Genomic DNA, 14,656 nt, shown 5'->3' with positions numbered 1-14,656 from the left:
GAGAGAAACTGATCTGTATTGCACTTGATGTCATGTCAAATTTCAACTGTTATGTAATGTATGCTTGCAAATGTTATCAAAAAAGTCTCTTTTTGGAAAGAAAAAGCAACGGTCTGCTGGCGCACAGAAGCAGCTGCACATGTGAAACAGCTGTGTGCAGGGTGTTTTCAGAGAGCAAAGGAGACATTCTGCGCATTGGCGACAACATGTTCCTTCAAAGCAACCTGTCAAGTTAAGAGCACTGGCTTCGGCTAATTGCTGCTTACTCCAAAATGGCAGCTGCACCTTTGAGCTGGAATTGCGGCAGAAACCTAAGGATAACCTTGCTTTGCATGCTCGTGTACTTCACCACTGTTCAAGCTCAAGCATGGAAGGGAAGCAGTGAAGGTGATTCTCTTTGCTGATTGATCACCAAGCGACTCTGACCATTCCCACCCGTGGAGCTGCAAACACTGCAGCTGTGCAGACTGTGAGCTGCAAGTGCAAATGTACCTTTGGGGCCAGTGGCGCAATGGATAACGTGTCTGACTACGGATCAGAAGATTGTAGGTTCGACTCCTAACCGGCTCGTGCTGTTTTTGTACAAACTATGCATTGTGACTTTCTGCGCTTGCGAGCTGGCCGTGCTGCCTGATTCCTTGCAGGGCAAGTGCCTTCATAGCGGCGTAGGCATTTTTCACTCTCAAAATGCGAAGCTCCTCAATGCAATCCGCACTCAAAGTATGCAATGCTGCAAAGCCTTTTCTTTTCCCCTTCACTCAACTCAGCTTTCCAAGGTGGAAAAGTCAAGAAGCCTTGCTTGCCACAGCACAAGAAAGGATATGAAGCCTTTTCAGCACTTTGTGGCTGAGCAGGTGCAACCAATTGGGAGAAGAAGAGCCGGCGCCACTGTTGAGTGCCAAAAACTGGCCGCGCGGAGCGAAGAAAGAAGTGGAGAATGCAGGCATCGATCCCGCTACCTCTCGCATGCAAAGCGAGCGCTCTACCACTTGAGCTAATTCCCCAGTGTTGTTGGGGTTGTTAGCCTAGCTTGTTTGGCAGGAGCTCCTCAGCACCACCCTCAACTTGGTCCGTGAGCAGCAGGGAAATCCTGCTTCGGCTTGGCCGGCTGCCTCAAGGCATTCAATGCTTTGCTCCAATCAGCATGTGCGAGCACCAGCAGGCGAGCAGCTGCAGGACCGCAAGCCACAATAACCATGGACGAAGCCAAAAAGAGCCGGAGCTTGCGCAAGGCAAGCCAGCTGAGCGGAAACGAGCAGCCACCCCGAGCGTCAGGGTGCAGCCTAGAACCCTGTCTGACTGACACAAGATTTCTTTTGTTTTCTAGTGAGTGCTGAGCATACTCCTTCAAAGAACTCCCTGCTTGGGGCAGCTGACGCAAAAGGGTGCGTGAGGAAAGGCCACTCTGTAAGAGTCTGGCGCCATAGTATAGCGAGCGGCTGGAAACTGTGTAAAAGCCCTGGGGCTGTGGCAGCGGAGAATGATGGTGATGAAATGTAAATGTACATTGTAAATATAAGCTAGTTCGGCAAGTGTAGTGAGGCAGCTGATGTAGTGTATTGAAAGTAAGGGATGTGCATTGCACTTTATCGGAGGTGAAATTTGAAGAGTTGTGTAATGTTGTGTCGGAAGTGTATTTTTGAGGTACAGGGCTGTGTGCTGAGCAGCAGGTGCAAGTGCAGAAGTGAAAGAACTGTGTGCGGGCTGTTATGAGAGAGGAAAAGGGGGTTGGTGCGCCTTGTTCGTAAGATCCGAGCGCGTTGTGTACTTGTGAAATTTAGAGTGCTGCCTCGAGCAAATTGTGGCATTGTGCAGACGTAGTGGAAAAGGGCCGCTGTTCCTTCGAGCCGGAATTGAACCAGCGACCTAAGGATGTCAGTGTTTTGATTTTTCTCTACAGTCCTCCGCTCTACCAGCTGAGCTATCGAAGGGGCAGGAGTTGTGGCACATGCAGCTGATTTAGTGCCATGCACTTTTGGCCACTCAGGGCCTTGTGCGCCTATTGATGGCGCAGCACTGTGGCACCGTGAGCCGCCAGCTGCTCCCCGCAGCTTGTGCGAGTAGTGTAATGGATAAGGCTTCCGTCTGTGGATCGCAAGCTGATAGCGTGCACTCCTTCCTGGCTGGCAGATTTATGCAAACTTTGCATTATGACTCGGGACACCAGGCAAGCTGACTTACTTGGGCGCGCCACCTTTGGCGTCGCTTTCTCAAGTCCCTTCTCAGCTCAGTAGGCACTCTCATTATCTGAAAGTCCTGACTTGGCAATGCCAAGTGACGCACACCACGATAAGCATCAACTGCTGCGAGAGGAACTTCAACGCGGTGAAAGCCGCACTTTGGTCTGTCCGAATTTTGCTGGTCTTCCGGTGCGAGGAGCTGTCGACGACCGAGCGTTGCCGATTGGCACATTCCAAGGTCCAGGACTATGTCCCGAGGGACGCACTGAAGCTTGGCAGGTGTCCCTCCTAGTTGACCTGCGGCCTGCAAGGAAATCCTGCTTCCGGTTGGCCGCCTGCGAGAACATATTCAATGCTTTGCTCCAGTCAGCATGTCTGAGCACCAGCAGGCGAGCAGCTGCAGGACCGCAAGCCAGAAAAATGATGAAAGAAGCCGAAAAGAGCTGGAGCTGACGGAAGGCAAGCGAAGTGAGCGGAAACTAGCAACCGCCACCAGTGTGAAGGAGCAGCCGAGAAGCCCGTGTGACTGACAGGAGGCTTCTTTTTCTTCCAAGGAAGTACTGAGTGTTTGGAAGAGTTACTGCTCCACGGAGCTGCTTGTACGCACCACAGAATGTCGCACGTGAAATGCTGGCAAGTACAGTGAGGCACCTCTTGTAGTGTAATGAGAGAAACTGATCTGTATTGCACTTGATGTCATGTCAAATTTCAACTGTTATGTAATGTATGCTTGCAAATGTTATCAAAAAAGTCTCTTTTTGGAAAGAAAAAGCAACGGTCTGCTGGCGCACAGAAGCAGCTGCACATGTGAAACAGCTGTGTGCAGGGTGTTTTCAGAGAGCAAAGGAGACATTCTGCGCATTGGCGACAACATGTTCCTTCAAAGCAACCTGTCAAGTTAAGAGCACTGGCTTCGGCTAATTGCTGCTTACTCCAAAATGGCAGCTGCACCTTTGAGCTGGAATTGCGGCAGAAACCTAAGGATAACCTTGCTTTGCATGCTCGTGTACTTCACCACTGTTCAAGCTCAAGCATGGAAGGGAAGCAGTGAAGGTGATTCTCTTTGCTGATTGATCACCAAGCGACTCTGACCATTCCCACCCGTGGAGCTGCAAACACTGCAGCTGTGCAGACTGTGAGCTGCAAGTGCAAATGTACCTTTGGGGCCAGTGGCGCAATGGATAACGTGTCTGACTACGGATCAGAAGATTGTAGGTTCGACTCCTAACCGGCTCGTGCTGTTTTTGTACAAACTATGCATTGTGACTTTCTGCGCTTGCGAGCTGGCCGTGCTGCCTGATTCCTTGCAGGGCAAGTGCCTTCATAGCGGCGTAGGCATTTTTCACTCTCAAAATGCGAAGCTCCTCAATGCAATCCGCACTCAAAGTATGCAATGCTGCAAAGCCTTTTCTTTTCCCCTTCACTCAACTCAGCTTTCCAAGGTGGAAAAGTCAAGAAGCCTTGCTTGCCACAGCACAAGAAAGGATATGAAGCCTTTTCAGCACTTTGTGGCTGAGCAGGTGCAACCAATTGGGAGAAGAAGAGCCGGCGCCACTGTTGAGTGCCAAAAACTGGCCGAGCGGAGCGAAGAAAGAATGCAGGCATCGATCCCGCTACCTCTCGCATGCAAAGCGAGCGCTCTACCACTTGAGCTAATTCCCCAGTGTTGTTGGGGTTGTTAGCCTAGCTTGTTTGGCAGGAGCTCCTCAGCACCACCCTCAACTTGGTCCGTGAGCAGCAGGGAAATCCTGCTTCGGCTTGGCCGGCTGCCTCAAGGCATTCAATGCTTTGCTCCAATCAGCATGTGCGAGCACCAGCAGGCGAGCAGCTGCAGGACCGCAAGCCACAATAACCATGGACGAAGCCAAAAAGAGCCGGAGCTTGCGCAAGGCAAGCCAGCTGAGCGGAAACGAGCAGCCACCCCGAGCGTCAGGGTGCAGCCTAGAACCCTGTCTGACTGACACAAGATTTCTTTTGTTTTCTAGTGAGTGCTGAGCATACTCCTTCAAAGAACTCCCTGCTTGGGGGAGCTGACGCAAAAGGGTGCGTGAGGAAAGGCCACTCTGTAAGAGTCTGGCGCCATAGTATAGCGAGCGGCTGGAAACTGTGTAAAAGCCCTGGGGCTGTGGCAGCGGAGAATGTTGGTGATGAAATGTAAATGTACATTGTAAATATAAGCTAGTTCGGCAAGTGTAGTGAGGCAGCTGATGTAGTGTATTGAAAGTAATGGATGTGCATTGCACTTTATCGGAGGTGAAATTTGAAGAGTTGTGTAATGTTGTGTCGGAAGTGTATTTTTGAGGTACAGGGCTGTGTGCTGAGCAGCAGGTGCAAGTGCAGAAGTGAAAGAACTGTGTGCGGGCTGTTATGAGAGAGGAAAAGGGGGTTGGTGCGCCTTGTTCGCAAGATCCGAGCGCGTTGTGTACTTGTGAAATTTAGAGTGCTGCCTCGAGCAAATTGTGGCATTGTGCAGACGTAGTGGTAAAAGGCCATTGTTCCTTCGAGCCGGAATTGAACCAGCGACCTAAGGATGTCAGTGTTTTGATTTTCCTCTACAGTCCTCCGCTCTACCAGCTGAGCTATCGAAGGGGCAGGAGTTGTGGCACATGCAGCTGATTTAGTGCCATGCACTTTTGGCCACTCAGGGCCTTGTGCGCCTATTGATGGCGCAGCACTGTGGCACCGTGAGCCGCCAGCTGCTCCCCGCAGCTTGTGCGAGTAGTGTAATGGATAAGGCTTCCGTCTGTGGATCGCAAGCTGATAGCGTGCACTCCTTCCTGGCTGGCAGATTTATGCAAACTTTGCATTATGACTCGGGACACCAGGCAAGCTGACTTACTTGGGCGCGCCACCTTTGGCGTCGCTTTCTCAAGTCCCTTCTCAGCGCAGTAGGCACTCTCATTATCTGAAAGTCCTGACTTGGCAATGCCAAGTGACGCACACCACGATAAGCATCAACTGCTGCGAGAGGAACTTCAACGCGGTGAAAGCCGCACTTTGGTCTGTCCGAATTTTGCTGGTCTTCCGGTGCGAGGAGCTGTCGACGACCGAGCGTTGCCGATTGGCACATTCCAAGGTCCAGGACTATGTCCCGAGGGACGCACTGAAGCTTGGCAGGTGTCCCTCCTAGTTGACCTGCGGCCTGCAAGGAAATCCTGCTTCCGGTTGGCCGCCTGCGAGAACATATTCAATGCTTTGCTCCAGTCAGCATGTCTGAGCACCAGCAGGCGAGCAGCTGCAGGACCGCAAGCCAGAAAAATGATGAAAGAAGCCGAAAAGAGCTGGAGCTGACGGAAGGCAAGCGAAGTGAGCGGAAACTAGCAACCGCCACCAGTGTGAAGGAGCAGCCGAGAAGCCCGTGTGACTGACAGGAGGCTTCTTTTTCTTCCAAGGAAGTACTGAGTGTTTGGAAGAGTTACTGCTCCACGGAGCTGCTTGTACGCACCACAGAATGTCGCACGTGAAATGCTGGCAAGTACAGTGAGGCACCTCTTGTAGTGTAATGAGAGAAACTGATCTGTATTGCACTTGATGTCATGTCAAATTTCAACTGTTATGTAATGTATGCTTGCAAATGTTATCAAAAAAGTCTCTTTTTGGAAAGAAAAAGCAACGGTCTGCTGGCGCACAGAAGCAGCTGCACATGTGAAACAGCTGTGTGCAGGGTGTTTTCAGAGAGCAAAGGAGACATTCTGCGCATTGGCGACAACATGTTCCTTCAAAGCAACCTGTCAAGTTAAGAGCACTGGCTTCGGCTAATTGCTGCTTACTCCAAAATGGCAGCTGCACCTTTGAGCTGGAATTGCGGCAGAAACCTAAGGATAACCTTGCTTTGCATGCTCGTGTACTTCACCACTGTTCAAGCTCAAGCATGGAAGGGAAGCAGTGAAGGTGATTCTCTTTGCTGATTGATCACCAAGCGACTCTGACCATTCCCACCCGTGGAGCTGCAAACACTGCAGCTGTGCAGACTGTGAGCTGCAAGTGCAAATGTACCTTTGGGGCCAGTGGCGCAATGGATAACGTGTCTGACTACGGATCAGAAGATTGTAGGTTCGACTCCTAACCGGCTCGTGCTGTTTTTGTACAAACTATGCATTGTGACTTTCTGCGCTTGCGAGCTGGCCGTGCTGCCTGATTCCTTGCAGGGCAAGTGCCTTCATAGCGGCGTAGGCATTTTTCACTCTCAAAATGCGAAGCTCCTCAATGCAATCCGCACTCAAAGTATGCAATGCTGCAAAGCCTTTTCTTTTCCCCTTCACTCAACTCAGCTTTCCAAGGTGGAAAAGTCAAGAAGCCTTGCTTGCCACAGCACAAGAAAGGATATGAAGCCTTTTCAGCACTTTGTGGCTGAGCAGGTGCAACCAATTGGGAGAAGAAGAGCCGGCGCCACTGTTGAGTGCCAAAAACTGGCCGAGCGGAGCGAAGAAAGAAGTGGAGAATGCAGGCATCGATCCCGCTACCTCTCGCATGCAAAGCGAGCGCTCTACCACTTGAGCTAATTCCCCAGTGTTGTTGGGGTTGTTAGCCTAGCTTGTTTGGCAGGAGCTCCTCAGCACCACCCTCAACTTGGTCCGTGAGCAGCAGGGAAATCCTGCTTCGGCTTGGCCGGCTGCCTCAAGGCATTCAATGCTTTGCTCCAATCAGCATGTGCGAGCACCAGCAGGCGAGCAGCTGCAGGACCGCAAGCCACAATAACCATGGACGAAGCCAAAAAGAGCCGGAGCTTGCGCAAGGCAAGCCAGCTGAGCGGAAACGAGCAGCCACCCCGAGCGTCAGGGTGCAGCCTAGAACCCTGTCTGACTGACACAAGATTTCTTTTGTTTTCTAGTGAGTGCTGAGCATACTCCTTCAAAGAACTCCCTGCTTGGGGCAGCTGACGCAAAAGGGTGCGTGAGGAAAGGCCACTCTGTAAGAGTCTGGCGCCATAGTATAGCGAGCGGCTGGAAACTGTGTAAAAGCCCTGGGGCTGTGGCAGCGGAGAATGATGGTGATGAAATGTAAATGTACATTGTAAATATAAGCTAGTTCGGCAAGTGTAGTGAGGCAGCTGATGTAGTGTATTGAAAGTAAGGGATGTGCATTGCACTTTATCGGAGGTGAAATTTGAAGAGTTGTGTAATGTTGTGTCGGAAGTGTATTTTTGAGGTACAGGGCTGTGTGCTGAGCAGCAGGTGCAAGTGCAGAAGTGAAAGAACTGTGTGCGGGCTGTTATGAGAGAGGAAAAGGGGGTTGGTGCGCCTTGTTCGTAAGATCCGAGCGCGTTGTGTACTTGTGAAATTTAGAGTGCTGCCTCGAGCAAATTGTGGCATTGTGCAGACGTAGTGGAAAAGGGCCGCTGTTCCTTCGAGCCGGAATTGAACCAGCGACCTAAGGATGTCAGTGTTTTGATTTTTCTCTACAGTCCTCCGCTCTACCAGCTGAGCTATCGAAGGGGCAGGAGTTGTGGCACATGCAGCTGATTTAGTGCCATGCACTTTTGGCCACTCAGGGCCTTGTGCGCCTATTGATGGCGCAGCACTGTGGCACCGTGAGCCGCCAGCTGCTCCCCGCAGCTTGTGCGAGTAGTGTAATGGATAAGGCTTCCGTCTGTGGATCGCAAGCTGATAGCGTGCACTCCTTCCTGGCTGGCAGATTTATGCAAACTTTGCATTATGACTCGGGACACCAGGCAAGCTGACTTACTTGGGCGCGCCACCTTTGGCGTCGCTTTCTCAAGTCCCTTCTCAGCTCAGTAGGCACTCTCATTATCTGAAAGTCCTGACTTGGCAATGCCAAGTGACGCACACCACGATAAGCATCAACTGCTGCGAGAGGAACTTCAACGCGGTGAAAGCCGCACTTTGGTCTGTCCGAATTTTGCTGGTCTTCCGGTGCGAGGAGCTGTCGACGACCGAGCGTTGCCGATTGGCACATTCCAAGGTCCAGGACTATGTCCCGAGGGACGCACTGAAGCTTGGCAGGTGTCCCTCCTAGTTGACCTGCGGCCTGCAAGGAAATCCTGCTTCCGGTTGGCCGCCTGCGAGAACATATTCAATGCTTTGCTCCAGTCAGCATGTCTGAGCACCAGCAGGCGAGCAGCTGCAGGACCGCAAGCCAGAAAAATGATGAAAGAAGCCGAAAAGAGCTGGAGCTGACGGAAGGCAAGCGAAGTGAGCGGAAACTAGCAACCGCCACCAGTGTGAAGGAGCAGCCGAGAAGCCCGTGTGACTGACAGGAGGCTTCTTTTTCTTCCAAGGAAGTACTGAGTGTTTGGAAGAGTTACTGCTCCACGGAGCTGCTTGTACGCACCACAGAATGTCGCACGTGAAATGCTGGCAAGTACAGTGAGGCACCTCTTGTAGTGTAATGAGAGAAACTGATCTGTATTGCACTTGATGTCATGTCAAATTTCAACTGTTATGTAATGTATGCTTGCAAATTTTATCAAAAAAGTCTCTTTTTGGAAAGAAAAAGCAACGGTCTGCTGGCGCACAGAAGCAGCTGCACATGTGAAACAGCTGTGTGCAGGGTGTTTTCAGAGAGCAAAGGAGACATTCTGCGCATTGGCGACAACATGTTCCTTCAAAGCAACCTGTCAAGTTAAGAGCACTGGCTTCGGCTAATTGCTGCTTACTCCAAAATGGCAGCTGCACCTTTGAGCTGGAATTGCGGCAGAAACCTAAGGATAACCTTGCTTTGCATGCTCGTGTACTTCACCACTGTTCAAGCTCAAGCATGGAAGGGAAGCAGTGAAGGTGATTCTCTTTGCTGATTGATCACCAAGCGACTCTGACCATTCCCACCCGTGGAGCTGCAAACACCGCAGCTGTGCAGACTGTGAGCTGCAAGTGCAAATGTACCTTTGGGGCCAGTGGCGCAATGGATAACGTGTCTGACTACGGATCAGAAGATTGTAGGTTCGACTCCTAACCGGCTTGTGCTGTTTTTGTACAAACTATGCATTGTGACTTTCTGCGCTTGCGAGCTGGCCGTGCTGCCTGATTCCTTGCAGGGCAAGTGCCTTCATAGCGGCGTAGGCATTTTTCACTCTCAAAATGCGAAGCTCCTCAATGCAATCCGCACTCAAAGTATGCAATGCTGCAAAGCCTTTTCTTTTCCCCTTCACTCAACTCAGCTTTCCAAGGTGGAAAAGTCAAGAAGCCTTGCTTGCCACAGCACAAGAAAGGATATGAAGCCTTTTCAGCACTTTGTGGCTGAGCAGGTGCAACCAATTGGGAGAAGAAGAGCCGGCGCCACTGTTGAGTGCCAAAAACTGGCCGAGCGGAGCGAAGAAAGAAGTGGAGAATGCAGGTATCGATATCGCTACCTCTCGCATGCAAAGCGAGCGCTCTACCACTTGAGCTAATTCCCCAGTGTTGTTGGGGTTGTTAGCCTAGCTTGTTTGGCAGGAGCTCCTCAGCACCACCCTCAACTTGGTCCGTGAGCAGCAGGGAAATCCTGCTTCGGCTTGGCCGGCTGCCTCAAGGCATTCAATGCTTTGCTCCAATCAGCATGTGCGAGCACCAGCAGGCGAGCAGCTGCAGGACCGCAAGCCACAATAACCATGGACGAAGCCAAAAAGAGCCGGAGCTTGCGCAAGGCAAGCCAGCTGAGCGGAAACGAGCAGCCACCCCGAGCGTCAGGGTGCAGCCTAGAACCCTGTCTGACTGACACAAGATTTCTTTTGTTTTCTAGTGAGTGCTGAGCATACTCCTTCAAAGAACTCCCTGCTTGGGGGAGCTGACGCAAAAGGGTGCGTGAGGAAAGGCCACTCTGTAAGAGTCTGGCGCCATAGTATAGCGAGCGGCTGGAAACTGTGTAAAAGCCCTGGGGCTGTGGCAGCGGAGAATGTTGGTGATGAAATGTAAATGTACATTGTAAATATAAGCTAGTTCGGCAAGTGTAGTGAGGCAGCTGATGTAGTGTATTGAAAGTAATGGATGTGCATTGCACTTTATCGGAGGTGAAATTTGAAGAGTTGTGTAATGTTGTGTCGGAAGTGTATTTTTGAGGTACAGGGCTGTGTGCTGAGCAGCAGGTGCAAGTGCAGAAGTGAAAGAACTGTGTGCGGGCTGTTATGAGAGAGGAAAAGGGGGTTGGTGCGCCTTGTTCGCAAGATCCGAGCGCGTTGTGTACTTGTGAAATTTAGAGTGCTGCCTCGAGCAAATTGTGGCATTGTGCAGACGTAGTGGTAAAAGGCCATTGTTCCTTCGAGCCGGAATTGAACCAGCAACCTAAGGATGTCAGTGTTTTGATTTTTCTCTACAGTCCTCTGCTCTACCAGCTGAGCTATCGAAGGGGCAGGAGTTGCGGCACATGCAGCTGATTTAGTGCCATGCACTTTTGGCCACTCAGGGCCTTGTGCGCCTATTGATGGCGCAGCACTGTGGCACCGTGAGCCGCCAGCTGCTCCCCGCAGCTTGTGCGAGTAGTGTAATGGATAAGGCTTCCGTCTGTGGATCGCAAGCTGATAGCGTGCACTCCTTCCTGGCTGGCAGATTTATGCAAACTTTGCATTATGACTCGGGACACCAGGCAAGCTGACTTACTTGGGCGCGCCACCTTTGGCGTCGCTTTCTCAAGTCCCTTCTCAGCGCAGTAGGCACTCTCATTATCTGAAAGTCCTGACTTGGCAATGCCAAGTGACGCACACCACAATAAGCATCAACTGCTGCGAGAGGAACCTCAACGCGGTGAAAGCCGCACTTTGGTCTGTCCGAATTTTGCTGGTCTTCCGGTGCGAGGAGCTGTCGACGACCGAGCGTTGCCGATTGGCACATTCCAAGGTCCAGGACTATGTCCCGAGGGACGCACTGAAGCTTGGCAGGTGTCCCTCCTAGTTGACCTGCGGCCTGCAAGGAAATCCTGCTTCCGGTTGGCCGCCTGCGAGAACATATTCAATGCTTTGCTCCAGTCAGCATGTCTGAGCACCAGCAGGCGAGCAGCTGCAGGACCGCAAGCCAGAAAAATGATGAAAGAAGCCGAAAAGAGCTGGAGCTGACGGAAGGCAAGCGAAGTGAGCGGAAACTAGCAACCGCCACCAGTGTGAAGGAGCAGCCGAGAAGCCCGTGTGACTGACAGGAGGCTTCTTTTTCTTCCAAGGAAGTACTGAGTGTTTGGAAGAGTTACTGCTCCACGGAGCTGCTTGTACGCACCACAGAATGTCGCACGTGAAATGCTGGCAAGTACAGTGAGGCACCTCTTGTAGTGTAATGAGAGAAACTGATCTGTATTGCACTTGATGTCATGTCAAATTTCAACTGTTATGTAATGTATGCTTGCAAATTTTATCAAAAAAGTCTCTTTTTGGAAAGAAAAAGCAACGGTCTGCTGGCGCACAGAAGCAGCTGCACATGTGAAACAGCTGTGTGCAGGGTGTTTTCAGAGAGCAAAGGAGACATTCTGCGCATTGGCGACAACATGTTCCTTCAAAGCAACCTGTCAAGTTAAGAGCACTGGCTTCGGCTAATTGCTGCTTACTCCAAAATGGCAGCTGCACCTTTGAGCTGGAATTGCGGCAGAAACCTAAGGATAACCTTGCTTTGCATGCTCGTGTACTTCACCACTGTTCAAGCTCAAGCATGGAAGGGAAGCAGTGAAGGTGATTCTCTTTGCTGATTGATCACCAAGCGACTCTGACCATTCCCACCCGTGGAGCTGCAAACACTGCAGCTGTGCAGACTGTGAGCTGCAAGTGCAAATGTACCTTTGGGGCCAGTGGCGCAATGGATAACGTGTCTGACTACGGATCTGAAGATTGTAGGTTCGACTCCTAACTGGCTCGTGCTGTTTTTGTACAAACTATGCATTGTGACTTTCTGCGCTTGCGAGCTGGCCGTGCTGCCTGATTCCTTGCAGGGCAAGTGCCTTCATAGCGGCGTAGGCATTTTTCACTCTCAAAATGCGAAGCTCCTCAATGCAATCCGCACTCAAAGTATGCAATGCTGCAAAGCCTTTTCTTTTCCCCTTCACTCAACTCAGCTTTCCAAGGTGGAAAAGTCAAGAAGCCTTGCTTGCCACAGCACAAGAAAGGATATGAAGCCTTTTCAGCACTTTGTGGCTGAGCAGGTGCAACCAATTGGGAGAAGAAGAGCCGGCGCCACTGTTGAGTGCCAAAAACTGGCCGAGCGGAGCGAAGAAAGAAGTGGAGAATGCAGGTATCGATATCGCTACCTCTCGCATGCAAAGCGAGCGCTCTACCACTTGAGCTAATTCCCCAGTGTTGTTGGGGTTGTTAGCCTAGCTTGTTTGGCAGGAGCTCCTCAGCACCACCCTCAACTTGGTCCGTGAGCAGCAGGGAAATCCTGCTTCGGCTTGGCCGGCTGCCTCAAGGCATTCAATGCTTTGCTCCAATCAGCATGTGCGAGCACCAGCAGGCGAGCAGCTGCAGGACCGCAAGCCACAATAACCATGGACGAAGCCAAAAAGAGCCGGAGCTTGCGCAAGGCAAGCCAGCTGAGCGGAAACGAGCAGCCACCCCGAGCGTCAGGGTGCAGCCTAGAACCCTGTCTGACTGACACAAGATTTCTTTTGTTTTCTAGTGAGTGCTGAGCATACTCCTTCAAAGAACTCCCTGCTTGGGGGAGCTGACGCAAAAGGGTGCGTGAGGAAAGGCCACTCTGTAAGAGTCTGGCGCCATAGTATAGCGAGCGGCTGGAAACTGTGTAAAAGCCCTGGGGCTGTGGCAGCGGAGAATGTTGGTGATGAAATGTAAATGTACATTGTAAATATAAGCTAGTTCGGCAAGTGTAGTGAGGCAGCTGATGTAGTGTATTGAAAGTAATGGATGTGCATTGCACTTTATCGGAGGTGAAATTTGAAGAGTTGTGTAATGTTGTGTCGGAAGTGTATTTTTGAGGTACAGGGCTGTGTGCTGAGCAGCAGGTGCAAGTGCAGAAGTGAAAGAACTGTGTGCGGGCTGTTATGAGAGAGGAAAAGGGGGTTGGTGCGCCTTGTTCGCAAGATCCGAGCGCGTTGTGTACTTGTGAAATTTAGAGTGCTGCCTCGAGCAAATTGTGGCATTGTGCAGACGTAGTGGTAAAAGGCCATTGTTCCTTCGAGCCGGAATTGAACCAGCAACCTAAGGATGTCAGTGTTTTGATTTTTCTCTACAGTCCTCTGCTCTACCAGCTGAGCTATCGAAGGGGCAGGAGTTGCGGCACATGCAGCTGATTTAGTGCCATGCACTTTTGGCCACTCAGGGCCTTGTGCGCCTATTGATGGCGCAGCACTGTGGCACCGTGAGCCGCCAGCTGCTCCCCGCAGCTTGTGCGAGTAGTGTAATGGATAAGGCTTCCGTCTGTGGATCGCAAGCTGATAGCGTGCACTCCTTCCTGGCTGGCAGATTTATGCAAACTTTGCATTATGACTCGGGACACCAGGCAAGCTGACTTACTTGGGCGCGCCACCTTTGGCGTCGCTTTCTCAAGTCCCTTCTCAGCGCAGTAGGCACTCTCATTATCTGAAAGTCCTGACTTGGCAATGCCAAGTGACGCACACCACAATAAGCATCAACTGCTGCGAGAGGAACCTCAACGCGGTGAAAGCCGCACTTTGGTCTGTCCGAATTTTGCTGGTCTTCCGGTGCGAGGAGCTGTCGACGACCGAGCGTTGCCGATTGGCACATTCCAAGGTCCAGGACTATGTCCCGAGGGACGCACTGAAGCTTGGCAGGTGTCCCTCCTAGTTGACCTGCGGCCTGCAAGGAAATCCTGCTTCCGGTTGGCCGCCTGCGAGAACATATTCAATGCTTTGCTCCAGTCAGCATGTCTGAGCACCAGCAGGCGAGCAGCTGCAGGACCGCAAGCCAGAAAAATGATGAAAGAAGCCGAAAAGAGCTGGAGCTGACGGAAGGCAAGCGAAGTGAGCGGAAACTAGCAACCGCCACCAGTGTGAAGGAGCAGCCGAGAAGCCCGTGTGACTGACAGGAGGCTTCTTTTTCTTCCAAGGAAGTACTGAGTGTTTGGAAGAGTTACTGCTCCACGGAGCTGCTTGTACGCACCACAGAATGTCGCACGTGAAATGCTGGCAAGTACAGTGAGGCACCTCTTGTAGTGTAATGAGAGAAACTGATCTGTATTGCACTTGATGTCATGTCAAATTTCAACTGTTATGTAATGTATGCTTGCAAATTTTATCAAAAAAGTCTCTTTTTGGAAAGAAAAAGCAACGGTCTGCTGGCGCACAGAAGCAGCTGCACATGTGAAACAGCTGTGTGCAGGGTGTTTTCAGAGAGCAAAGGAGACATTCTGCGCATTGGCGACAACATGTTCCTTCAAAGCAACCTGTCAAGTTAAGAGCACTGGCTTCGGCTAATTGCTGCTTACTCCAAAATGGCAGCTGCACCTTTGAGCTGGAATTGCGGCAGAAACCTAAGGATAACCTTGCTTTGCATGCTCGTGTACTTCACCACTGTTCAAGCTCAAGCATGGAAGGGAAGCAGTGAAGGTGATTCTCTTTGCTGATTGATCACCAAGCGACTCTGACCATTCCCA

General features: G+C 51.3%; 5 non-coding genes across 5 annotated transcripts; all 5 read right to left on the bottom strand.

The window, feature by feature from the left end:
* Positions 1-1,838: 1,838 nt before the first annotated feature.
* On the bottom strand, positions 1,839-1,931 carry trnay-gua (transfer RNA tyrosine (anticodon GUA)). Its single transcript has 2 exons — positions 1,895-1,931; positions 1,839-1,874 (listed from the first exon to the last, which is right to left on the bottom strand). It is a non-coding gene; the product is annotated as a tRNA-Tyr (tRNA).
* A 2,745-nt stretch (positions 1,932-4,676) lies between these two features.
* trnay-gua (transfer RNA tyrosine (anticodon GUA)) lies at positions 4,677-4,769 on the bottom strand. The gene is made up of 2 exons: positions 4,733-4,769; positions 4,677-4,712 (listed from the first exon to the last, which is right to left on the bottom strand). It is a non-coding gene; the product is annotated as a tRNA-Tyr (tRNA).
* A 2,753-nt stretch (positions 4,770-7,522) lies between these two features.
* On the bottom strand, positions 7,523-7,615 carry trnay-gua (transfer RNA tyrosine (anticodon GUA)). Its single transcript has 2 exons — positions 7,579-7,615; positions 7,523-7,558 (listed from the first exon to the last, which is right to left on the bottom strand). It is a non-coding gene; the product is annotated as a tRNA-Tyr (tRNA).
* A 2,753-nt stretch (positions 7,616-10,368) lies between these two features.
* On the bottom strand, positions 10,369-10,461 carry trnay-gua (transfer RNA tyrosine (anticodon GUA)). Its single transcript has 2 exons — positions 10,425-10,461; positions 10,369-10,404 (listed from the first exon to the last, which is right to left on the bottom strand). It is a non-coding gene; the product is annotated as a tRNA-Tyr (tRNA).
* Positions 10,462-13,214: 2,753 nt separating this feature from the next.
* Positions 13,215-13,307, bottom strand: trnay-gua (transfer RNA tyrosine (anticodon GUA)). The gene is made up of 2 exons: positions 13,271-13,307; positions 13,215-13,250 (listed from the first exon to the last, which is right to left on the bottom strand). It is a non-coding gene; the product is annotated as a tRNA-Tyr (tRNA).
* Between the last annotated feature and the right edge of the window lie 1,349 nt (positions 13,308-14,656).

The sequence above is a fragment of the Heterodontus francisci genome, chromosome 5 (assembly GCF_036365525.1).
Source record: "Heterodontus francisci isolate sHetFra1 chromosome 5, sHetFra1.hap1, whole genome shotgun sequence".
In the NCBI taxonomy this organism is placed as follows: Eukaryota; Metazoa; Chordata; class Chondrichthyes; order Heterodontiformes; family Heterodontidae; genus Heterodontus; species Heterodontus francisci.
This window is presented reverse-complemented; position numbering and strand designations above follow the sequence as displayed.